The sequence below is a fragment of the Aotus nancymaae genome, unplaced genomic scaffold (genome assembly GCF_030222135.1).
Source record: "Aotus nancymaae isolate 86718 unplaced genomic scaffold, 86718_ANA_hifiasm-v0.15.2.pri h1tg000021l, whole genome shotgun sequence".
Classification (NCBI taxonomy): domain Eukaryota; kingdom Metazoa; phylum Chordata; class Mammalia; order Primates; family Aotidae; genus Aotus; species Aotus nancymaae.
In genome coordinates this window covers 28,113,089-28,140,373 of record NW_026988433.1, presented here as the reverse complement: position 1 = coordinate 28,140,373, position 27,285 = coordinate 28,113,089, and the positions used below count along the sequence as shown (strand labels likewise).

The window sequence follows — 27,285 nt, the reverse complement described above, 5'->3', positions numbered from 1 at the left end:
TCTCCTGCCTCAGCCTCCCAAGCAGTTGAGATTACAGGCACATGCCACCATGCCTAGCTAATTTTATTTTTAATAGAGACAGGGTTTCACCATGTTAGCCGGGCTGGTCTCAAACTCCTGACTTCAGGTGATTCACCTGCCTCAGTCTCCCAAAGTGCAGGGATTACAGGGGTGAGCCACCACACCCAGGTGAAAGGGTAAGTTTTGGTGATCTATTGCACTGTATGTTGACCACAGTTAATAATGTATTCTATGTTTTAAAATCGCAAAAAAAATAGATTGTTAATATTCTTACCACAAAAAAAAAGTCAGTGTGGTGATGTTAGTTATCTTGATTGAATATTTTCTATAATGTATACATAGATCAAAATATCACATTACATATTATAGTTACTATTTATTAAAAATAAGTAAAATTTAAGAATTATCTAAGTTGCTCATGTAATGTCAATAAAAATATCAAGCATGATTCAAAAATCGTAGATTCAATTGGATGTAACAAATGTTATTTACCAGGTTTGTTCCAGAGACTCTTTAGATGCTACAGGCAGATGACACAAAGGCCCCTCTGACTACAGTCATGTGCTGTATAACAACATTTTGGTCAAGGATGGACCATATATATGATGGTGGTCCCATAAGATTATCATGGGACTCAAAAATTCTACTGTGCCCCCAGCCAAAGCACAGTAGCTAATGCCTGTAATTCCAACACTTTGGGAGGCTGTGCTAGGTGGCTCACTTAAGGAGTTTGAGACCAGCCTGGCCAACATAGCGAAACCCTGTCTCTACTAAAAATACAAAAAGTAGCTGGGCATGGAGGTGCATGCCTGTAATCCCAGCTACTCAGGAGGCTGAGCCACAAAAACCGGTTGAACTTGGGAGGCAGAGGTTGCAGTGAGCCAAGATCGCACCACTCACTCCAGCCTGGGTGACAGAGTGAGACTCTTGTCTCAAAAACAAAAAGTTCCTCTTGCCTAGTGACATCGTAGCTGTCAAAATGTCATAGCAGGAGGCATTAGCCACGTTTGTGGTGATGCTGGTTTAAAAAAACCTGTGTTGCCAGTCATATAAAAGTATAGCACATACAGTTATGTATATATAGTACATAATACTTGCCAATGATAATAAACAATGATTTTGTTACTGGTTTATGTATTTACTATAATATATTTATATTATTTTAGCATGTGTACCTGCTGCATGTGTGCTACTGACCCTGAAAATCTTTCAGTGGGGCAAGATGTGGAGATGGAAGACAGTGATAGTGACAATCTTGACCCTATGTAGGCCTATGCTAATGTGTGTATGTATTAGTCCATTTTCATGCTACTGATAAAAGACATACCCAAGACTGGGCAATTTACAAAAGAAAGAGGTTTAGCTGAACTCACAGTTCCACATAGCTGGGGAGGCCTCACAATCATGGCAGAAGGCAAGCAGGAGCAAGTCACATCTTAACATGGATGGTGGCAGGCAAAGAGAGAGCTTGTTGTGCAGAGCAACTCATCATATCTCGTGAGACATGTCCACTATCACGAGAACAGCACAGGAAAATCCTGCCCCCATAATTCAATCATCTCCCACTGGGTTGCTCCCACAACATATGGTAATTATGGGAGTGACAAGATGAGATTTGGGTGGCAACACAGAGCCAAGCTATATCAATGTATGTCTTAGATTTTAATGAAAAAGTTTTAAAAAGGAAAAGGAAAAAACAAAAATTGAAAAAAGTGTATAGAATAAGGATACAAAAAAGGAAAATATTTTGTGCAGTTACACGATGTAAATTTTTTTGTTTTTTTGAGATGGAGTCTTGCACTGTGACCCAGGCTATAGTGCAGTGGTGCAATCTCGGCTTACTGCAATCTCTGCCTCCTGGGTTCAAGCAATTCTCCTGCTTCAGCCTCCCGAGTAGCTGGGACTACAGGTGTGCACCACCAAGCCCAGCTAATTTTTTTGTATTTTTAGTAGAGACAGGGTTTCACCATGTTGGCCAGGATGGTCTTGATCTCCTGACATCGTGATCCGCCCACCTCGGCCTCCCAACCCAAAGCGCTGGGATTATAGGCGTGAGCCACAGCGCCCAGCCCACAATGTGTGTTTTACACTAAGTGTTATTACAAAAGAGTCAAATTTTTTTATATTTAAAGTTTACAAAGTAAAAATGTTACAGACTAGGTGCAGTGGCTCATGCCTGTAATCCCAACACTTTAGGAGGCCAAGGCAGGAGTTTTCCTTGAGCCCAGGAGTTCAAGATTACAATGAGCTATGATCATGCACTGCACTCCAGTGGATGACAGAGCAAGACTCTGCCTCTAAACAATTTTTAAAATTAAAATTGAAATAAAAAATTAAAAGTTATAGTAAGCCACAGTTTAATAATAACAAAGAAAAGTATTTTTGTACATGTTGTATAGCCTAAGTATATTTATAAAGTCTACAATAGTGTACAGTAATGTCCTAGGCCTTCACATTCACTCACCACTCACTTATTGACTCACCCAGAGCAACTTTCAGTACTGAAAACTCCATTCGTGGTAAGTGCCCTATACAGGTGTATCATTTTCTATTTTTTTATACTGCGTTTTTCCTATATTTTTTCTATTTTTAGATACACAAACATCTAAAATTGTGTAACAATTGCCTATAATATTCAGTACAGTAACATGTTATGCAGGTTTGTATAGTACTTACTGTACTGTAGCCTAGGCACAATAGGCCATACCGCACAGCCTTGATGTGCAGTAGGCTCTACCATCTCGGTTTGTGTTAGCATACTCTATGACCACACAATGATGAAATGCAACTAACAATACGTTCCTCAAAACTTATCCCCATTGTTAAGCCCTTCATTAAGGGATGCATGACTGTATTTAGTGTCGTAGGTTCTTGTTATCAAAGTGTGGTCTCGGGTCCAACGGCATGGCATCAACTAGGAGACTAAGAAATGCAGGGCCTGAGTCAGCTCCCAACCCAACTCACCCTCCTCAATCCAAATCTTCACTTTTAATGGTATCCCAAAGAATTTGTGTTAGTTTGAGAAGCACCTCCCAATGCATTCAAAAAGGAACCTGATTCATTCCTAATACACCAAACATTTGTTATTATCAGGCTTTCAAGTGTGAACAGGGATATAAGCAGTGATACTGCATACAACCCTACTTGTGCAAATATAAACTGCCAAAACCACTTTGGAAAACAATTTGGCATTATCTACCAAAACTGAGAGGCATGTGTCCCAAAATCTAGCATTTCCATCCTTAAATCCTTGCCCTGAAGAAATTCACACTGTACACCGTAAGACACATTCACACTGTACACCATAAGACACATGAAAGATATTCTTGGTAGCATTATTCATACCAGCAAAATAAATGGAATTAATCCATGAGAAAGGATAAATTGTGGCATATCTATACAATGGAATATAAGAATAAAGTGATAAACACACATTTCAAGAGAGTGCTTACATTTGGTGAAGTGATATAAAAGCACCCAGGAGGTTCCAAAGGTATTGGTTATATTGTTTAAGCTTGGTTGTGGGTACCTAGTGTTCATTATTGGTCTTCAAATTGTGCATATACAAGAGTGCTTCAATGTGATCGATACTGTGATGGATGTTATTATTACTCCCTGTTACTGCTCCCCTCCTACAGGAGGATTCCTGTCTCTACCTGCTGCCATACGATTTGCAGGGACTGTAGGAGAATTATACTTCCTCATCTCCACTAGCACCAGGTTTAGCCATGGGACTCCCTTTGGTCAACATAGTAAGAGCAGCAGCAACACCTACAAACAGAAACAATTCAGCTATGTCTCTTTCTTCCCTCTGTCATGAGAATGGCATGTCCTAGGCAGTTGCTCCTTCTTCAGACTGGGTCCCAAGACAAAGACACGTGGAGAGATACTGCGACCACAGCCACCCCATGGCAATCCACAGGCTACACATAGCAGGAGAAAGAAATAAAGCTCTGCCCCGGAAAGCCACTGAGAGTTTGGAATTGTTTATTACCACAGCAAAACCTAACAAAAGCTAACTTAAAAAGTGTATGTTTCAATAAGTAATCTGACCCACAGATTCCTATCCATTTTAGTTTAGGAGAGTCTCTCTGATATACTGAGCATTTAAAGATTCCAGTCTATGGTCAAGGAGTTTAAAAACACTGGCTTCCAAACATTTGAATCTCAAAAACCAAAATTTCCTCCCAAAATTTTACAAAGTTAAAAACAATCTTTTCCTAAAATATAAGTAAACATTTTAACACCAAAAATGTAGAAAGGACAAAATCTCAGACTAAAGGGCAGTCCTTTTCACCAAACACACTTAGACTTATGGAAAACATTTCATGTTTCCTGCAAGAGCTTTGTCATAGTTTACCACTGGTTTAAAGAGTCATGTCAGGGATCATTGACTTAAAGGAAAATAAGATCAGACAACATTTATGAATTCAACCTTACAAAAATAAAAAAGCATCTTGTTCTGTCACTCAGGCTGGAGTGCAGTGGTGCAATCATAGCTCACTGAAGCCTCAAACTCCTGGGCTCAAGTGATCCTCCCACCTCGGTCTCCTGAGTAGCTAGGACTACAGGTGCAAGGACTACAGCTAATTTTTAAATATTTTGTAGAGACAGGGTCTTGCTGTGTTGCCCAGGCTGGTCTCAAACTCCTGGCCTCAAGTGATCACTTCTAGGAAGAGCATAGAGCAGGAGCCTATGCCTCCCGAAGTGCTGGTATTATAAGCATGAGCCACCATGCCCAGCCATAAAATGGCTTATTTTTAAAAGTAAAGAAAATAAAGTATATTGTATGTGTGTGGATTTACCAAACCAGAATCTTGAAGGAACTCTGCCTATTGTATTGCAAGAGGCATTGTGATCCATTGCAGAAGTTAAAAAACAACTCAGGAAGTCCAGCAGAGCTGAGAGTCAGAAGACATAGGTCATTCCTAATTACTAAGAAAGGTATTAAATGGGAGTTTAACATTTTGTTTTGTTCCCACAACAATTAAAAAAAAAGTTTTAGTGCAATCTATTACCACCATTTCACTTAGTTGAAAATCTCAAAACTTGTCGAGCAGGTATTTTTATATAAACATACTAAAATCCACAGTACTATCACACACACATACACACACGCACACACATCGAAATTGACTTATTTTATGGTTATTTTATATTCTTACTTTTGCCACTCTGCAAGAGTACATTTTGTTCTTTTCACTTTTTCTTTTCTTTTCTTTTTTTTTTTTTTGAGACGGAGTTTCGCTCTGTCGCCCAGGCTGGAGTGCAGTGGCCTTATCTCGGCTCACTGCAACCTCTGCCTCCAGGGTTCTTGCAATTCTACTGGCTCAGCCTCCAGAGTAGCTGGGACTACAGGCACACAACACCATGCCTAGCTCATTTTTTGTATTTTAGTAGAGATGGGGTTTTACCATGTTGCCCAGGCTGGTCTCAACCTCCTGAGCTCAGGCAATCTACCCGCCTCCGCCTCTTGAAGTGCTGGGATTACAGGCGTGAGCCACTGTGCCAGCCTTTCATTTTTTCTTTAAGTATACCTCCTCTAAGTTTCTGTTTGCTATTAAAAAAAAAAAAAAAAAAAAAAAGGCTCACCTCTAAAATGGAATAAAGTTACCTGAAAGTACCTTCTTTTTATCTCCATTTTTTTGGGGGGGCTAAAATACATAAAATTAACTCCTGGCTGCGTGCGGTGGCTCAGCCCTGTAATCCTAGCACTTTGTGAGGCCGAAGAGGGCAGATCACCTGAGGTCAGGAGTTCGAAATCAGCCTGGCCAACATAGCAAAACCCTGTCTCTACTAAAAATACAAAAATTAGCCCAGTGCAGTGGTGGGTGCCTATAATCCCAGCTACCTGGGAGGCTGATGCAGGAGAATCGCTTGAACCCAGGAGGCGGAGGTTGCAGTGGGCTGAGATTGCACCATTCCACTCCAGCTGGGCAACAGAGCAAGACTCAGTCTCAAAAAAAGAAAAAAAAGAAAGTATCTCCTTTTCATCTCCTTTTTTTTTTCTTTTTTTTTTTTTGGCTAAAATAAAGTTTGCTCCTAGCCAGGCGCAGTAGCTCATGCCTGTAATCCCAGCACTTTGGGGGGCCAAGACAGGTGGATCACCTGAGATCAGGAGTTCAAGACCAGTCTGGCCAATAGGGCGAAAGCCCATCTCTATTAAAAATACAAAAAAATAGCTGGCCATGGTGGCAGACACCTGTAGTCCCAGCTACTCGGGAGGGTGAGGCAGGAGAATTGCTTGAACCCAGGAGGCAGAGGTTGCAGTAAGCCAAGATTGTGCCACTGCACTCCCACCTGAGCAACGGAGCAAAAAAAAAAAAAAAAGGTCCTAAGAAAAATCTTGACTTTTTGGCTTAACCTAGAAACTTACCACTGAAACTGAATTCAAGAACTCACATAGGTTTAATTTAGGAAATAGAGAATGATGTCAAACTTTCTTAACAAGTTGGGGAACATGGAGGAGAAGTGAAAGGACAATTAACTGTCATGTCAGTAACACTGAATTGCTGCAAAATAGATGGTCCTGAATGATCTGCACAAATGCAAAAGCTTGAGAGCTTGAGACATCTCAGACACAATTTAGCTACTGACACCCCAAAGCTAGCTGATTCCATAAAATAATCACTCATTTCTAGGGTTCCCTACTGACAGAAAAGAATGTTATAACATTTATCAAAAAAAAAAAAAAAAAAAAGGCCGGGCATGGTGGCTCACACCTGTAATCCTAGCACTTTGGAAGGCCAAGGTGGGTGGATCACCTGAGGTCAGGAGTTCAAGACCAGCCTGGCCATCATGGTGAAACCCCATCTTTAAAAAATATAAATAAATAAAAACATTTATCAATCCTTCAGCTTCTACATGCCTAAACATTTGTAAAGGATTTAAGCCTACAGAAGTAATAATGGATATATTGAATGAATCCTCTATATAATAAGTCCTCGATACATCTCAAATAATTTTTCATAAAACCAGACCCAGAGCCACTGGTTTTGTTCTCAGAATCACAACCCTCAACTCCCATCTTCCCAAAAAAAATTAATAGAAATTTCTTAAAGGAATTTTCATTTGGAAGGATACATCAAAAGCAAGCTAATGAATCAACTAAAACACAATCCAGTTAAACCAACTCTTAACTGAGAAAATTTTGACAGAATAAATATGGTATGTGTCCAAAGAACTAAGTGGATTGCATAAACAGAGTACAGTTCATTCTATCAGATTTTATCTAGCCCCTATCAAACCAAGCAACTGAAAAGTGAAAAATATCAAATAGCTAATGCATGTGGGGCTTGAAACCTAGATGACAGGTTGATAGGTGCAGCAAATCACCATGGCACACATGTATCTATGTAACAAACCTGCACATTCTGTGCATGTGTCCCAGAACTTAAAGTAAAATTAAATTTAAAAATCTGAAAAATAAGGCCGGATGCAGTGGCTCACGCCTGTAATCTCAGCACCTTGGGAGGCCGAGGTGGGTGGATCATGAAGGTCAGGAGTTCAAGACCGGCCTGGCCGAGATGGTGAAACTCCATCTCTACCAAAAATACAAAAATAAGCTGGGCATAGTGGTGCCTGTAATCCCAGCCACTCGGGAGGCTGAGGCAGACAATTGCTTGAACCTGGGAAGCAGAGGTTACAGTGAGCTGAGATCTCGCCACTGCACTCCAGCCTGGGCAACACAGCAAGACTCTGTCTCTAAAGAAAAAGATAGATAGATAGATAGATAGATAGATAGATAAAAAGTCAAAAATAATTCAATCATTTAATTTCAAATTCTGATTAAACTGACAGTGATGAATAAACATCGCTGCTTTTATAATACAGGAACAATTACCAAAAATGTTAGTGCTGCTGTTGTTTGAGACAAGCCAAACAGTAGGTGGATAGCAAACAAGTTGAACTAGAGAACTCTATTTTGAAGTTGAGAAAGTGCTTTTAAGCAACAACAAAAGAGAGGTATATTTATTTCCCCTACTCTGTCTTAAATATTTCTTACATGTATCTTATTTTTTAAAAACTACCAAACACTTAATACTCTCTCTTAAAATTGACATGCGGCTGGGCACAGTGACTCACACCTGTAATCCCAGAACTTTGGGAGGCTGAGGCAGGTGGATCACTTGAGCCCAGGAGTTTGAGACCAGCCTGAGCTATGTGCCAGAAACCCATCTCTACAAAAACACAAAACTTAGCCGGGCATGATGGCACATTCCTGTAGTCTCAGCTACTTCAGAGACTGAGGAGGGAGGATCACTTGAGCCTGGGAAGTCGAGGCTGTAGTGAGCCATGATTGTGTCACCACACTCCAGCCTGAGCTATAGAGTGAGATCTTGTCACTAAAAAAAAAAAAAAAATTGACATGTTAAATTCATTGATTTCCTGCATACTATTTCAGAGAACTTTACCTCATCACTCAGCACCTTCTCCCCTATATACAGTCATAGAACATTTATTTAGAAATTATAGCTATAGAAGGCCTTGCTACTAAAACTAGTATTTTTGCTTTTCTTTAAAATAAAATTGAGCCAGCTTTTTTTTTTACTTCAGCAGTGAGAAAACTTACAGCTACATCTGAACTCAAACTTTATATTCAATTTACTCATCTAATGTTATACTCCTGGTTTTATTTTATCTGGTACTCTGTAAGTTGTAGTATTTATGTTTTATTCTTATGTACTCTACCTTGTCACACAGAGTTAGCTTATAGAAAATACCTACAAGAAATAGTGATTTCCCTGGCACTTATAAATCTGAAATAGCTAAATTTAGAAACTAAATAACTGCAGTTCATTAGCATTTCAAATGAGCAGAAATTGTTATTCAGGATTCATATAAAAGTATACTTCCATACTTCAACCTTAACACATTTTTATCCTCTCAGAGTTCAATTTTTAAAATGCAAAACCCACTCGGGAACCAAATTAAAATATACACTTGACTCTTTTTAATTAAACTGACAGTTAAAAGCTTCCAGAATTTTAAGGTGCAGAAAAGATGCCAATGGGTCCAACTTTAAAAGGAAAAAAAAGCAAAAGCCTTTTCAAGAGAAGAGAAAGAAAGAAAAGGAGCCAATGTATCAATGTTTAGAAGAAAAACAAAATTATTTTTAAAAAGGAAAAAAGTTACTTGCCATTGGTAAGGTTATCCTTTTTATTCTACAATTTTAGTCCATGAATCTCTCATAATTTTTATGGCTATCAAATAACAAATACTTACTTGGAGCACTCATCCACAAGCCCTTCTCTTTCCCCTGTCCCCAGAGAGAAGCAGTGATCTATTCTGAGCTGGCGGCATTGAAGAACATTACCCCGCATCAGATGATGAGGTGGCAGTGCAGGACAGCCTCCACACCAAGGTCTTCCTTAGGTGGAGGGCTAACATCAGCTTCCCTCACCAGGATACCTTCGTAATGGCACCACCCGGGGGATGAAGCCAATTTCTGCCTTCCCCAAACTGCACTTTCTGTAAATCAGTTCGAATGTGCCAACTCATCAGAACAGACTAAATTGAGATTAGTAAATCACAGGTACACAGTATCATGTTACTCAATTATCTTGGCATCAAATTGAAACAATGACCTAACTCTGAGTTCTGTACTCACTGCAATCAAGTCTCTCTTCTACCCTTTGGTCAGGGCTGAGCACTATTTTATTCAAATACCAGTTTGTCTGTTTTCAAAAGAACTCTTCTGGAGGGTTCTAAGCCCAACTTGAAATTTAAGCTAAAACTACTCTCAAAACCATCCCAAAGGCCAATTTAGCTGTCATATAGTGGTCTTTGCTCTTAAAAATTCCCAACTACTTTGGGAGGCTGAGGCAGGAGAATTGCTCAATCCTGGGAGGCAGAGGTTGCAGTGAGCCGAGATGGCGCCAGTGCACTCCAGCCTGGGCAACAGAATGAGATCCTGTCTCAAAAAAAAAAAAAAAAAAAAAATTCCCAACTACCTTTGTTTTCTAGATTATTTAAAAGTGTGTTTCTAATAACCACTAGCATAGAGTTCTCTTTTATTGTTTTTATCTTTTTCATAAAAGTAGTATGTATTCAATGGAAAAAAAAAACAAAAAAGACAAAAAAAGATAAACAAAAACAGTTTATCCTGAAAATCCACCATCCAGAGATAGTCAGGGATGACATATTGGCATGTATAAATTTACTATATTTTTTCCAAATACATGTTTAAAACAAAAATAGGCTCATACTGGACACACTGCTTTGCATCCTGCTTTTTTCATTTCATAAAATATCCATACAATTTTCTTAATATTATGCTACAGCTATCTTTAAATAAAAGGCAACAGCCTTCATTCAATTAATATATCCTAAATACTTTCAGACAATTCAGAATTCTGCTGTATTCCATTATTTCACAGCCATAACTCACTTATATCTTATATTGGTTACATGATTGTGAATAAATAACTACCACCCATCAACCTCCAAGGTGAAGCCAAGTTACCAAGTCCACGGTGTATCTCCCCTTCAATCCATCACATATAATTCAAAATTAAAATAATGACAAACAAAAAAAAAGGGTATGATATTTTCACCATGAATTCTATTCATTGTTTTTAAAAAATTATAAAACATTAAATTTTTTTAATCTCTTTTGGTGACCCTTTCTAGTGCTCAAATATGTTTTGATTGCATATTAAGCATTGTTCCCAGGGATTGAGAAAGGAATAGATTTTTTTTTTTTCTAAGAAGTAGTATAAGAGCTTTAAATTCAGGTTATAAAATCCATACACAATCAAAATCCCATATCTGAGTTTACAGATTTCAATCAGGCACTTTTTTTTTGTTTGTTTGTTTGTAGAGACATGGTCTCACTCTGTTGCCCAGGATAAACAGGATGGAGTGCAGTGGTGTGATCCTGGCTCACTTTTTCCTTGAACTCCTGGACTCAAGTGATCATCCCACCTCAGCCTCCCTAGCAGCTGGAACTACAGGTGCATGCCACCATACCAAGCTCATTTTAAAAAATGTTTGTGGAGACAGAATCTAACTATATTGCTCAGGTTGGTCTTGAACTCCTGGCCACAGGCTATCTTCCCACCTTGGCCTCCCATAGTGCTGGGTTTACAGGTGTGGGCCACCACACCTGATCCAGGCACATTTTTAAAAGAAGAATACTAATCACTTATTCAAAGTTGTATTATTCATGTGGAATCTTTATGGCAAGTACTTTATGCTATGTTTGAAATTGTACAAAGCTTACTGAGATGTTTGCAATGCTTTCATTCGATGAAATGATATGACTTGTATTGAGTGATTTTTATGCAGAAATTTCAAGTGACTTGTCAAATCTTCACATTTCAATTAAGAAAGACAATCTGCTTCCAAAAATTAACTGTCAAGAAGTATCAATACACTAATAGATAATGAGAGCAGTTAAGAGCTGGGGCTTCAGAGTCAAACTGGCTTACATCGTGACTTTCACTGTGGGACCTATGCCTCTATACCTCAGTTTTCTCATGTAAATACATCTCCTTCATTGGTTTATTGTGAGGATTAAATGACGATACATACAAAGTGCTTAGAACAGACTTCAATAAATGTTACCTAATATTATCATCATTCATCACTATTACACATTTTTATAAAAGACTCAAAACCTAACTTCCCACCTCTTCTCTTATCAATAAATATGCTATGTCACATAATCACAAAAATGTTGTACATTGCTGTACTGAATTGCCAGCTTTTAATTTATTTTTATCTTTTTTCTTTCTTTTTTTTTTAAGACAGTTTCACTCTGTTGCTGAGGCTGGAGTGCAGTGGCACAATCTCAGGTGGCTCATTGCAACTTCCACCTCCTGGGTGGAGCAATCAAGCAATTCTGCCTCAGCCTCCTGAGTAACTAGGACTATAAGCATGTGTCACCATGCTTGGCTAATTTTTGTATTTTTAGTATAGAAATACAAATTTCTTGGCTAATTTCACCATGTTGGCCAAGCTGGTCTCAAACTCCTGACCTCAGGTGATCCACTTGCCTCAGCTTCCCAAAGCTGAGATTACAGGCGTGAGCCACCACATCCAACCACTGGCTTTTAATTTTAAGATGAACTGTTTTGTTCAAATTTATAAATTGTTTTGAACAATCAGAACAAAATTTTTTTGTTCTAATCTATAAAAAAAATCAACTGGATTTTAATATTTATATTTTATATAACTTATCCTATTTTTCACTAAATTAAATTGCCAGTATATTTTTTAAATTACATATATATTTTACATACATATATGCACTGACAAATATAAATACATACTAAACAGTACATATATATATACCAAAAAGTGTAAGTCTTCACGGAACCAATGTTTTAAAAGGAAAAAAAGACAATGAAAGTTGGACTAGGAACTAGACCTAATACTGTTTTTTAATTTAAGTATTATATCTCATATATATTTTAATTTATAAAAGACATCTAAATAACATTTTTATAATTTACAAATAAACCAGATTATCTTAAATCTTATGCTAATGAATTAAGTCTACTCAAGCAGAACTCATGAAAGCATTAGAATCTACCATGGTTTGCCTGGGGTCATTTTGAAACTCCACTAATCTAGAAATTCGACAACAGAGTTTTCTGACTTTTTTTGGAAATAATTAAAATTGTTACTATGGAAATTCTTTATTGTTTCTTATCTAAAAGACAGGCGACAGTAGCAGATATAACGAATAAAATAGCAGCTGAGCTTTTGGGATGCAGGGATCCCTAATAATGTTGCTTTCTTTGTTTTTTGTTTTTTGTTTTTGAGACAGAGTTTTGCTCTTGTTGCCCAGAATGGAGTGCAGTGGCACAATCTTGGCTCACTGCAACCTCTGCCTCCCAGGTTCAAGGGATTCTCCTGCCTCAGCCTCCCAAGTAGCTGAGATTACAGGCATGCACCACCATACCCGGCTAATTTTCTATTTATAGTAGAGACGGGGTTTCGCCATGTTGGCCAGACTGGTTTCGAACTCCTGACCTCAGGTGATCCACCCACCTTGGCCTCCCAAAATGCTGGGATTACAGGCGTGAGCCACCACACCTGGCCTCTTTGTCATATTTATAAGAGTAGTCTTTCATTAAGTTCATTGGATATGACAAAAAAAAGTTTATTTCTCCAGTAAGTAGTCCTTTGGCCTAATTTGCTTCCTACATCATTTATACTTACCAGGAATATGAATAGCTTATCAAAATGACACCCTCAGACTAAAAAAACATTGCTCCAAAGAACTAAAGTCTAATCAATAAGTCCTCCAAAAGATATAAAACCTTAAACCTAAAGGAAAAGAGATCACCCATTCTATCTACATTAATACTATGTAAAGCAAAAAGAATTGCTTCTTCTTATATATATTGACTTCATTTTATCTTTTGTAAAAAACCTAGAAGACAGGCATGTTCATCCTTCACAGATTAGAAAATTGCATCTCAGAGAGGTTAAGTAATATGTCCAAAGTTACAACGTTAGTATGATAAAGACATAATACTTGAGTTGGTCACTTTCTGACTAACCAGTTAATGATAAGGAAGCCACTGCAGACATTTCTTTAAGTTATAATCCTCTGGCACCAGTGTACACAGCCATGGGCATGAGAATGATAGAACCAAGGTCCTTCCAGTGTTCCGTCTCAGCTCCTTTCGTGCCCAACATTGGAACCCGGTACACTGGATTCCAGTTATTTTTGAACACAGTTTGCTCAAGAATGCAAACAGCTCCTTCCCAGGTCTCACCTCTGATTCATAGGTGAACCATTTCTACACCGTCTTCTGTTACTCAATTAATAAATGAACAAATATTTTCAGAAGACCCAGAAATGTAATCATATCATAAATTGCCTTGTTTATAAGTACCAATATAAAACAGTGTGAAAAAAATAACAGACCACTGATAACTTTAGTACCTGCTCCTGGAATGCTCTTACTTTATAACACATTACGTCACTTACTTACATGATGATCATCCTTTTCTAGTCTATAAGCTCTTGCTACAAAATTCTGCACATAGCCCACACAAAATATTAGACAAAATGTAAGTGTTCACCAACTACAAGTTGAAAGGAGGAATGAATAAAATAATGGTGCACTGAACCTTTTTTTTTTTTGAGACGGAGTTTTGCTCTTGTTACCCAGGCTAGAGTGCAATGGCGTGATCTGGGCTCAATGTAACCTCCACCTCCTGGGTTCATGAGACCTTATGGTTTTATAAGAGGCTCTCCCCACTTCACTCCTCACACTTCTCTGTCTCCTGTTGCCGTGTGAAGAAGGTCCTTGCTTCTCCTTCGCCTTCCACCATGACTGTAAGTTTCCTGAGGCCTCCCCAGCCATGTGGAACTGTGAGCCAATTAAACCTCTTTCCTTTATAAATTAGCCGGTTTGGGGTATTTCTTTATCACACTGTGAGAACTGACTAACACAGTCTTACTACTTTTCCCAGGCTGGTCATGACCTCCTGAACTCAAGCCATCCTCCTACCTCAGCCTCCTGAGGTAGTTGGGACTACAGGCACTGCGGCTGGCTAAACCTTTTATTTTTAATGCAGAAGAACCCCTGACTTAAATTAAACCCTATGTGAAATCCCAGTATATAAAACAGTTTTGTAAAAGCAAAGCAGTACCTGTTGAAGCACCCTGGTTTCCATCGGCTGGATCCCCAACTTGAGAAGACCCTGAAACTCCTCCGCACAGTTTAAAAACCCCTGGGTTAGAAAAAGATCTGGAAGGCAAATATCAAAGTGCTCAAAGCATTTACCTCTAAAGAACTGGGTATGCCTAGATAGAGGTGGCTGAGGGAGGGGTAAGCAACAGTAAAAAGCAGGATTGAAACACCATTTCCACTTTTTTTGATTCTACATATTTTTATATTAAATGAACTTTTGTTCGAGTACTTTTTACTTGTTTATTTAAAAATTAACAGAAAGAAAAAGTATTTTTAATGGTTAAACTTTTTCAAATGGATTGACAAATTTTTGTAAATAATTTCCCCATAGCAGGACATTATCTTGGCTAAATTACATTGCAATGAAAATGAGTATCTCTGTGCATAATCCTTCCCCGTATTTACAGTTATTTCCTTAGGAAAAATTTGTACAAGTTAACAGTTTCCATTTAGCTCTACAATGTACTGCTTAAGATAAGACTCTGTGGAATATAAAAAGATAAAATTCTCTGAGTGCTTTTTAAAAGCCATCCCATATTAGCAAAATTTGATTGTAGCATTCCAGTTAAGATACATAAACCCTAACTGAAAAACTAATGAGCAAACTTTCACAAGTCAAAAATTTACTAAGATAAATTTGAATCGGAACTGAAATCTCCTTATCTTTTATGAATTTTTCTTAACTTCTTTTGCCACTTATCAGAACCAAACACTGAAATAATTTTTCCTTCATGGTTGGCTTTTACAGTTTAATTTTGTGAAGTCATAATACTGTGACAGTAGAATCATTCTCTGGCAACAAACTGACATCATTAAATTCTTGTTTGTAAATTCTTTAGGGTATATTGATGTTGTACTTTCATTTGTTAGAACAAAATCTATTTTCTGTTGACTCTTCATTAAGCTCATATGATTGATATATTTTAACTCAATTAGGTTGGTGCAAAAGTAATTGCAGTTTTTGTCATTTTAATTGCAAAAGCTGTAATTACTTTTGCACCAACCTCATAATTTATTCCTTTTGTCCTCAGCTATTTTTCTAAAACTGCCTTTGGGTGAGTGCTCAGAGAATGTCTCTAAGTTCAAACAAAACAGAAATGATTTCTGGATTGGCTGCTCCTTTGAGCAATCTGTGTCACTCTCCTGTTCTCCCTGAGAGGAGAAACATCAAAACCAGAATGTTTATTTCTTTCTATTATCTCTACTACTCTTTTAACATAAGAATACCTTTTGTTAAATTATCTTTTTAATAAATGTATGCAGTTCTAGCACTAAACATGATTTCAACTGAGAAAAAAATTTTGAATGAAAACTTTTTCTTTGTCCCAAAACAGGCTTTATTAGAAACAGCAACGTCATGTCTACTACTGCATAATGCCCCTAATATTAAAGGCATTTAGACTCTATCAACAAAGATTTGCTTAGTCTCTATATTGTGAGCCAGGCACTATATTAGTTGCCAAAGATTCAATGTGAAAGGACAGAAGTGAAACTTGTTGTCGCAGACCTTTTGGCCTTGGTGCAAAGGTACTCAGGCAAATGAATCTTTATGAACTGGGAGATTCCAATAACAAAAACAGTGGGAAGATTCTTTACAAGAAATAGATTGAAACCAGGTTTTGGAATACCTGTAATGCTGGGCCAATGAATTTGAAGCTTACATTTGAGTTAAGAAAGACCAGGTACCCAAAGAGATCTTTTTGTAAAGATCTCTAATCAGGCCCTGATTAGAACTTTTCAATGGCTTGTCATTTCCTCTAAGATAAATCCAAATTCTTTAATATGGTTAACTAAATCCTGCATAAACACCCCTACTTACCTCTATAATTCAGTAAGTAAGAGTGACACACCCTTAGTTTTTATCATATTTCTTTGGAAAAAAAATGTGGGTTACAACTCACTAACTTGCTTTCACAATCTACTAGTACGTGCCTGCAGTTAAAAAACAAATGTCACTTTAGTGTACCACATTCTCACACCTATCGGCCTTTCCACGTGTTCCTTTTGCCCAAAACACTTTTGCTCAACCTCACTCTTCCCTTTTACCTGGCTACTTCCTATTCGACTTAAGACCTCAGCTCTTAAACATCATGTCTCTGGCCCTCATAGATAAGGTCCCCCTCTTCTGTGGTTCCAAAGCACTCTACACTTAACTTTATTCGCTTATTATGCTTTATTGTAACGGTACTTGTACTAATTATTTTTCTAGGTTGTAAACTCCTAGAGCAAGGACCCATTCTTGTTCTCTAAAGCCTAGCCCAGTGCCTGTTACGTATCAAGACATTCCATAAATATTTAACCAGTACTGGTAAAACAAAGAAATAGACTTGAATAACCTATATATTTAATCACACAAAAAAAGATCATTCGAAAGTTTCTAAGAGATTTAGTAATTTCCAAAGAAAATATGTAATCAGTTCATTTTTATATATGACAAATTAGTTCCTAGGCTAGCCTACAAAACACTATTTATTACCCATAACACACTTAACTATGAGACGATGGCTGTTTACTTTTTTCTCTGCAATGACAACAGAACTTTCACTACTCTAAGTAGGAGAAAACAAGATTAAAGGAACACTTTTCTTTCTCTCCACCCCCATCACCAGTTCCTCCCGCAGGAACCAGGAACGTGACTTACCTAATTGCTAGGATAGGTATAAAGGTCAATGTTTCAGACAGGCTCCACCTCTGAGCTCTCACTTGCTCTCTTGGACTTCCTATGCCCTCAAGGAGAGAAAGTTTTCCTTTCCATTCTAACTCCTACAAGATAAGCTCCTTAGGACAGGAGCTCCCTTCCATTTCCTGGTGCAACAGTTCCTTATAGGTAGGTTAGTTAAGAAAGAACAGTAAGCACGTGTCTAAGCTCAGTTCCCCAATCCAGCTTTATCAGAAATGAAAATTATGCTATTATTTTAATAGTATTGAAATCCTCATCTGGTTTGAGCCTGATCTCAATCCGACTAGAATCTGGAGAGAGAAGGGGTATGTAACTGGCACACTTGAAAGCTTCAACATGAACAACAGTAATCCCAGTCTGATTTCTGGGTCCTAGGAGAACAGTTAGCACGGAGGAGCAAGGTGGGGCAAAAGGGAAAAGGGATCAAATGAAGGAAAAGGTTTTCCGCTTTTCCTATTTAGATATTTTTCTTGAGCAAAAATGTCGAAGTAAGTCGAATCTGTATTTATATCCTACAACCTTTCCTTCCAAATTGTTTCATTCTTGCTTTTCTTTCCTCATCTTTCAGATCCCTCATGCTACCTAAAGCTTTCCATTTTTAACATCCTCACTTTCAGAAATGGGGCAAATTTTGCCCAAACTTCCAAAATGTTCCACGATCCCATAATACTTACATCTCCTATCCCTCCTCAAATCAAAACTCCCACTTCCTTAGTGTAGCTAACCAAGAAGAAAGCAATCTGATTAAATCCATTCACATTAAAATAGAATAACTGACAATTCTAGTCATTTCCATCTAAATATTTCTCTATTTGTTATTTTTCAGCTAAATAAATCTAACTACAGTACTTTCAGAGAGAAGATAAGGGATCCCTACCCTCATCTACCATAAAGGAGACAGGTCAGCTGTGACCATCACTTCCGAGGGATCATATCTCCAGAGCTGTTCCCAATTGTCACTGCCCTCTACTTTCACTCTTTCCCAATAAGCGCCAGTACTCCAGGGGGCAGAAAGGGACAATGTGGGAAAACATTTGTAGTGGCAAGATATTTGTACATCCATTGGGTTAGTAACAAACAATATTAGGTTAGTTTATGTTTTCAATGTGTTTCATAATAGTTTCATTAGTTAAAACAAGGTAAAAACACATACTTGGGTTATAAACCCGAAATTACCAGCCTCATTTTTCTAAATAAAGACAGAGACACAAAAGGGTTAACTCATATATCCACAGTTTTGTAATGTATAGGTTGAAGACCAGAGTCAGGCTGTGCTTCACGTGTTATCAGTTGCTTATCTATTATTTCCATTTGGAAAACTTTACTGTTATTTTCTATAACATTTTGTAAATTGAGTAATATACTTTTAAACAATGACATTATTTTCTTGATGAAACTTCAGTCAGGCTTCTGAACCTTCTCCTGGGCTTATCTGCACTTCCTTGTAAAACGTAGTTTTATCAAAGAACCTTGCTAAGTCAGTTTAGCAAGAGCCACCAACTCTTGGCCCTTGCTTTTTTTTTTTTTTTTTTTTTAATTGAGATGGAGTTTTGCTCTGTTGCCCCAGACCGGAGTGTAGTGGCGTGATCTTGGCTCACTGCAACCTACGCCACTTCCTGGGTTCAAGCAATTCTTCTGCCTCAGCCTCTCGAGTAGCTGGGATTACAGGCACTCACCACCATGCCCGGCTAATTTTTCTATTTTAAGTAGAGACAGGGTTTCGCCATGTCAGCCAGGCTAGTCTCCAACTCCCGACTTCAGGTGATCTGCCTGCCTCGGCCTCCCAAAGTGCTGGGATTACAGGCGTGAGCCACCACACCGGCTGGCCCTCGATTATTGATTACCCTCGCTACCTGACTACCCTTACCATCTGATTACCATTACAATCTGATGAGATTCCTCATCTTCCACTGTCCCCCAGGTGGTGTTTGATCACTCTGTCCTGTCTTCAGCAAGAATCCTGTTAGGTTGGTTTGGTCTAACTACCCATTGCCATTGATGTTTCCTCTCTCTCTCTCTCTTTTTTTTTTTAAAGACAGAGTCTCGCTCTGTCACCAGGTTGGTGCAGTGACGTGTTCTCGGCTCACTGCAACCTTCGACTCCCCGGTTCAAGTGATTCTCCTGCCTCAGCCTCCTGGGTAGCTGAGATTACAGGCACACACCCCCATGCCCAGCTAATTTTTTGTATTTTTAGTAGCGATGGGGGTTTCACCATGTTGGCCAGGATGGTCTTGATTTGCCGACCTCATGATTTACCCACTTCAGCCTCCCAAAGTGCTGGGATTACAGGCATGAACAACCACCACGGCCGATATTTCCTCTCAATACTTTTCTGTCCACTGACCATGACCCTGCTCCTTGGCTGTAAATTTCCATTTGCCCATGCTATTTTCAGAATTGAGCCTTGTCTTCCTCCCACACTGCAAAATCCCATTCCACAGTCCCTTACCCACCACAGTGGTCCTGAATGGTCTTATTTACCATGCTTTAACATGTATCATTGAATAACTTTTTTCTTTAACAACAATCATATTAAATCAGTGGAAAAACGGGCTTGAATTCCTGGGAGGAAACATCAGGTCTTTCTGGCGTTTTTTGCTATGAAAGATCTGATGCTGAATTTGTGTGCACTCAGAAATTAACCATGAAATAAGCACAGCAGCATTCGTTTAGCTGTAAGTGGCTCTTAACTTCAGCGCCATCAAAAATATTTACCACCCACACATGAACATAATTGTAATAAAAACTACACTGCACAAACTTAACAAGATTCTCCACTTTACTGAGAAGTTAAATACATAAAATTTTGAGTAATTTATGCTTGCCATTTATTATTAGTTTGTTTAGTGGCCACCAATATAAATTATTTGTAATTAAAGTGATAACTGGGATTTTCAAATTGAGCATAGAATATACGAAAATATCAACTAAGGGTGGTCTCTCTTGACTCCAGTCAGAAACATGCCTTCTATAGCTTTGCTCAAAATACCAGGGCAGTAAATGTAAAGGGGCATTAAGATGTCCAAGAATTAACAGGTAGGGTATTCTTAAAGACTGAAGTGGCACTTATTCAACGTTTACCCAAGAATAAGCATTAAGTTTTTCGGTATCAGATTGGTTGGCTTTTTTTCAAGTCAGTGCCAGTATCCAAACCTGTTAATCGAATTTTTTTTCCATAAATGAACAATAAAACTCAAAAAAAGCCAAGCAACCCAGGCTGGCCGTGGTGGCTCACGCCTGTAACCCCAGCGCTTTGAGAAGCCAAGGTGGGCAGATTACTTGAAGTCAGGAATTCGAGACCAGCCTGGCCAACATGGTGAAACCACGTCTCGACTAAAAATACAAAAATTAGCCCAGCATGGTGGCACACACCTGTGGTCCCAGCTACTCGGAGGCTGAGGGAGGAGAATCGCTTGAACCCGGGAGGTGGAGGTTGCAGTGAGCCAAGATTGCATCACTGCAATCCAGCCTGGACGACAGACTGAGAGTCAATCTCCAAAATAAATAAATAAAGCAAGCCAAGCAACCCAATTAAAGTATGGGTAAAGGATAGGAACAGACATTTTCTTCAGAGAAAATGTATGAATGGCCAATAAGCACATGAAAAGATGCTCAGCATCCCCAGTCATTAGAGAAATTTAAACCAAAACCACATAGAAATTCCATTCCACACTCACTAGGATGGCTACAATAAAAAATCACCAGTAAAAAGTAACAAGCGTTGGGGAAGATGTGAAGAAATTGGAACCCTCACACACTGCTTGGTTGGAATGTAAAATGGTACAGCTGCTTTGCTTGGCAGTTCCTCAAAAAGTTAAACACAGAGCAATTGCCCTCTTAGGTATATCCAACAGTATTTAAAACACATGTCCACAAAAACTTGTACACAATGTGCATAGCAGCATTATACGCAATGGCCAAAAACTGGAAACAACCCAAATGTCCATCAACTAAACAAACAAATGTGGTATTGTGATACACTTATACAACAATATTAATATGCTATAAAAAGTAAAGTACTGATACATACTACAACATGAATGAACCTTGAAAACATTATGGTATGCGAAAGACGCCAGACACAAAAAGCCATACATTGTATGCTTCCATTTAAATGAGATTTCCACCATAGGCAAATCCATAGAAACAGAAAGTAGATTAGTGGTGGCTAGGCAGGTGGGGTCAAGGGGAAATGAGGAGTGATTACTAGGAGAGACATGGTTTCTTTTGGGGATGATGATCTGGATAGTGACCATATTTGCAAAACTTTGTGAATATGTTAAAATCCACACTTTAGAAGAATGAGTTTTATGGCATGTGATGTATATCTCAATTTAAAAATTGTCCACTACAAAAAAAGTTGACATATACACGTAATATACATATCAATGTATGTCAATAACATACATATGTGTCATCTCTCTATATAAATGAGCATTTGGGCTTCTAAAATTGAGATATACTCCGTATATATAAAAAGAAGAATGAAAGAACAGGGTGACGGGGCACTTGCCGAGACCTGAACAGGCATCTGGGGTGTGCCGGAGCCAGCCTCGCAGCATCTCCATCCCAGCTTACCTTTACCCATCACTCAGCCACCACCCGCCGCCTGTCCCTACCTTGGGCGCCCAAGACCACTCGTCCCGCGGAGCAGCTTCCCCTCTGCCCGAGGTGGGGCAGGCGCGGGGGTCTGGGTTCGGGCGCTGCCCGGCAGCCCAGAGAGGGACCCGCCGGGGTCACGGCGACTCCGAGGTGAACGCCCCCACCGCTCCCCGCGCCCCCACCGCTCCCCGCGCCACTGGGTCCCGAGCCAGGCCTCTCGGCCCCACCTCCCTCCTGCACCTGGGATGCGCCCGAACGCGGCGCTCCGCGCCGAAGCCAAGACTTCCCCTCTACGATCACCTGTCCCGAAGCGCGGCAGCGGCCAGTATTAGGAGGGATCCCCGTCTCCCCAGACCGGACGGAGACACCGGGGCGGGGGACTGAAGGGGCATTCACCTAGTCCCCGGGCACCGGCGGTGACGGGGAAGACAGCGGCTCCCAGCCCGGGGCTCCTTCCTGCTCGTGCGCCTCCTCGCGCGGCGGCGGCCCGGAGCTGACAGCCCTGCAGCAGGCGCCCGCGGCCGCCTGGCTCCCGGCTGCCCCGCCCCGCCCCCGCGCGGCTGTCCGGCGCACGCGCAGCCGCGCCGCCGCTGGGGAAACCCGGGCCTGATGATGTGGCCCGCGGGGAGACGACCCGGAGCTACAGCACCGCCCCGCCCAGACCCGGGCCGCGCCCTAGCAGATGGCTGCGGGGAACCGGGTCGCTGGACGACGGCGAGTGGACAGTTTTCGGGGGAACCTGCCCAGGAGAGAAGGGCTGCGGCCTCCTTCGACAGCCCTCCTCCCCACCAGCCCACGCACGCCCACTTCACCTCCTGCTCCAAGGTCCGGTGCTCAAGGTCCCGATTCCGTGACTCATGATTTCTCAGACCAGCGGCCTCTTTTTGGCTGACGTAGCGTTTCTTGCAGACTAGGGTTAACACCCAACACGTGCCTTTCGGCCCAGCAGCTCATAGTGTGGGCGGTGCAGGAGCCGAGGTCCGAGGGAGAAGGGCAAGGACCACCACCGAGGGCGTGAGGTTTAGGGCACCCGGATAGCACCCTCGCCGTGCCAAGCAGGTGTAGGCGCCAAGCACACGGGGCGCCGAGGAGTTGGCTGGGGTGCCAGGCTTTTCGAGTTTGCCCGCACTTGCTTTTAAACCTAGATTAAACTGACCCAAAGTCCGCATGTAAATCCGAGAGCTCATTTATTTTATTTAAGAAAAAAAAAACTATTGGCCGGGAGCGGTAGCTCATGCCTGTCTGTAATCCCAGCACTTTGGGAGGCCGAGGCGGACAGATCACAAGGTCAGGAGTTCAAGACCAGCCTGACCAACATGGTGAAACCCGGTCTCCACTAAAAATACAAAAAAAAAATTAGCTGGGCGTGGTGGCACACGCCTGTAATTCCTGCTACTCAGGAGGCTGAGGCAGGTGAATCGCTTGAACCCGGGAGGCGGAGGTTGTGGTGAGCGGAGATCTCGCCACTGCACTCCAGCCTGGGTGACAAAGTGAGACTTCGTCTCAAAAAAAAAAAACCTATTTATTGAGCATCTGCTGTGTATGATTCAGGGAATGAAACACACCCTAGGGATACTCCATTGGAAAAAAGAAAGGTGTTGGTCCAGTGAAGACCGTTATTTTAAAAATTACACAGCTAATACCAGACTTAGTGGCTCATTTCTGTAACCTCAACACTTCAGGAGAACCAGGCAAGAGGATCGCTTGAGGCCAGGAATTTGAGACCAACCTGGGCAAACACAGCGAGAGGGAGACCTGGAGTAGCTAGGAGACTGAGGTGGGAAAATCGCCTGGGCCCAGGAGTTCAAGACTGCAGGGAGCTATGATCGCATCACTGCACTCCAGTCTGGGCCACAGAAGGAGAGCTTGTCTCGAAAGCAACTGAAAATTACACAGCTAATGATAACTCTTTTTCTCAAATCAAAGCTTCCATCAAGTCCAAGCCACACCAGTGATTTAGTAGCAGCTTTTCTGGTGCTGAAGGACACCAGCATACATTTATCCAGTTTTGTTTTGTTTTGTTTTTCTTATGCTTTGCAATCAGACTTTGAGCTTTAACCTTCACCTTCAGGGTGAAGGGTGCTTCAATCCCACTCCTGGCCATCTGCAGTAGTGCTTTTTATAATAGCTCATCCTGGTGTTCTTCACCACCTAATAAAGTATAATTGCAAGGAATATGGAAAAGCAATGTTTTGACTGCATTTCCAACTGGTTTTTGTTCTGGTTGTTTTTTGAATTACAGATCACTAGAAAGTAAGTAGCTGCTCTTGAAAGCTTGGCAGAAATTCTAGCCAATAGGTGTTCCTCCCCTGAGCATGTAGTCTTTCAAGATTTCTACACAAAGCATATATAGAAGCCAGCCTCTCTTGGTTTTAAAAAAATCTACCACCATTTTTTTTCTGAGAGAGCTGGTGGTTTCTACTGCCCTTCAGAGCATTACATGGCATGTGGCAGGCAACCTTCTACTTATACTCTTCATTCAGTACCTCAAAGTACCGTGTACTTTGGAGATACGTTGAGCTTCAAGTGGGAATCCAAATTTAAATCAAATTTCAGCCCTAAACATAACTCACATTGGAATCAGGTGAGGAAATGCTGCCTTGTGAAAAACTAAGTCCTAATGGGTGCGGACAACAATGATCACGTTTCTACTTCATCTCCTGTCTGACAGCTGGCAACTTCTAATGTGAAGCAAGTGGCTCAGAATTGAGGCTGTATAGTAATGCTGTTGTGATTGCTGGAAAAAACCCTGAGAGTTATGAGAGTGTGTAACAAAGGAGCCTGTCTGTATTAGGGGGTAAGAAAGATCTCCTTGAGGAAGTGACATTTAATCTCAGCCTAGAAGAATAAGGAGTTAGGGCAGGCAACAGAGAGAAGTGGGTAGAGTGAGCAGCGCATTTAGCTGTGGAAACTGCAGTTTTGAAAGCCCTTTGGTAGGGAAGGGATCTGCCTGTGAAGGCTTTGGGAAAAGGCCACTGTGCTTAGACTGAGAGAGCTACCTGGGAAGGAGAGGTGGGCAGGCCCTTGAGGGTCAGGTTGGAGAATTTGGACTTAATCCTAAAGACAAAAGAAGTCAATGAAGAGTTGAAAAGGGCCCATCTGGACAGGAAAAGTTGCATTTGTAAAAGATGATCCTGGACGCAGTGGCTCACACCTGTAATCCCGGCACGTTGGAAGGCTGAGGTGGGAGGATCTCTTGAGGCCAGGAGTTCGAGACCAGTCTGGGCAACATTGCAAGACCCCCCCCACCCCCGCATCTCTACAAAAATAAAATAAAATTAGCCAGGCGCGGTGGCGCACAGCTGATTGAGCCCAGAAGTTCAAGGCTACAGTGAGCTATGATCACGCCTCTGCATTCCAGTGTGGGCAGCAAAGTGTGAGACCCTGTCTCTTAAAAAAATATTTATATTATTCTGACTGCAGAGTGGAGAATGAATGAGAAGGGTGCAATGGAGGATGTGTGACAACCAGTTTGCAGGCAATGGAGATTAGGAGACGATGGTGAATTGAAGATATAGGTCAGGGTTAGAACTGTAAGGATTTGATTGAATGCATGGAAGGTAAAGGAGAAAAATTGTCAAAAAATGACTCCCAAGTTTCTAATTTGAGTTTATGCCATTTCCTGACTTGGGAAATGTTGGGGAGGAGGTCAGTAGGGGACAATTTGGAGTGACTTTAGCTATGTTGAGTTTGATGCCTCTATGAGACATTCAAGTGAAGATGCTGACTATATATTTGAAAAATAAATCTCCAACTCAAAGTAAAGATCTGGATTAAGATGAATCAAAACTAAATTTTAGGAGAGCACGTAATATAAACTGTTTATAAGCATTTAACCTCTAAACTTCAGAGAAAACCTGAGCAGGCCAGGCATGGTGGCTCACACCTGTAATCTAACACTTTGGGAAGCTGAGGTAGGTGACTCACTCGAGGTCAGGAGTTCAAGACCAGCCTGGCCAACATGGTGAAACCCTATCTCCACTAAAAATACAAAAATTAGCCAGGCATGGTGGCGTGAGCCTGTAGTCCCAGCTACTTGGGAAGCTGAGGTATGAGAATCACTTCAACCTGGGAGGCAGAGGTTGCAGTGAGCTTTGATCATGCCACTGCACTCCAGCCTGGGCAACAGAGCAAGACTCCTTCTAAAAAAAAAAAAAAAATACCTGAGCAGAAGCAAAGGGAATCTAATATTTACCATGTGTGAGACACTTCACAGAGATTATTTTGTTTAATCCTGACTCTGTAAGATATTATAATCCCATTTTACATACGAGGAAACTGAGGGTTAAATCCTTGCTCAAAGTTACTGAAATTCCCGAGTCCTACCTCAGTCCCATTAAATAAGAATCTTGGCTGGGTGCCGTGGCTCATGCCTATAATCCCAGCCCTTTGGGAGGCTGAGGTGGGCAGATCATGAAGTCAAGAGATCAAGACCAATCTGGCCAACATGGTGAAACCCCGTCTCTACTAAAAATACAAAAAAATTAGCTGGGTGTGGTGGTGCACACCTGCAGTCCCAGCTACTCAGGAGGCTGAGGCAGGAGAATTGCTTGAACCTGGGAGGCGGAGGTTGCAGTGAGCGGGATCGCACCACTGCACCCTAGCCTGGTGATAAAGCAAAACTCCATCTCAAAAAAAAAAAAAAAAAGAATCTCTGTGGGTATTTCTGGTAATCACTGAAGTTCAAGAACCACAATGTGGCCTACTTAAAAGTGGTCCCACAAACCATATAAAATGCCCATAAAGAAAAAGGACTAGAGAAGAACCATCATTAAGGGGACATGCAGCCCATGCAGCCAGTGTTCCAGACACGTGTGCTAGCTTCTGTCCCCTACCCCCATTATCAGTGCCCTTCCTGGGAATCTCTGCAATATTCATTTGTTCATTCATTCAACAAGTAGCTATTGTGGGTCTCTTTTGTGCCAAATATAAATCATCATTCATTCATTTATAAGTATTTTTTTTTGAGTACTTAACTAAATGCCATGCTGTGTCCTGTGCTTTGGGAATACAGTAGTGAACAATGTGAAGGAATACTTGCCTTACAGAGTTCGTGTTCAAATGGGGAAAGGCAATAACCAATCAACAAATAAGCAAATATAGATCTAGCTATATGGTGATAACTGCTATGAAAAGAAATAGAGTTAAAGAGTTAGAGAGTCTCAGGGCAAGGGTGAGGAAGGTGTGGAGAGGACCAGGGACTGTTTTACATAAAGTAATCCAGGGAGACACTGATGGCTTGAACAAAAAGGAGTGAGGGAGCAGCAATGATATCTGGGGAAGGTACAGCAAGCACAAGGGTCCTAAGACAGGAATGTGTGTGTT

General features: G+C 40.6%; 1 protein-coding gene across 6 annotated transcripts in view; it reads right to left on the bottom strand.

The window, feature by feature from the left end:
- The window catches only part of SLC41A2 (solute carrier family 41 member 2), a 148,737-nt gene extending 125,818 nt beyond the window's left edge, over positions 1-22,919 (bottom strand). Inside the window, exon 1 of one of the 6 annotated variants that reach the window (XM_021675547.2) lies at positions 22,773-22,919. The gene's annotated coding sequence lies outside the window, so the exon portion shown is untranslated. Of the gene's footprint in view, positions 1-9,246; positions 9,492-14,637; positions 15,345-22,200; positions 22,459-22,772 lie in introns of those variants that run through there. The other 5 variants (XM_012469199.3, XM_012469200.3, XM_012469198.3 and 2 more) reach the window with 5 other exon arrangements.
- Positions 22,920-27,285: the final 4,366 nt, after the last annotated feature.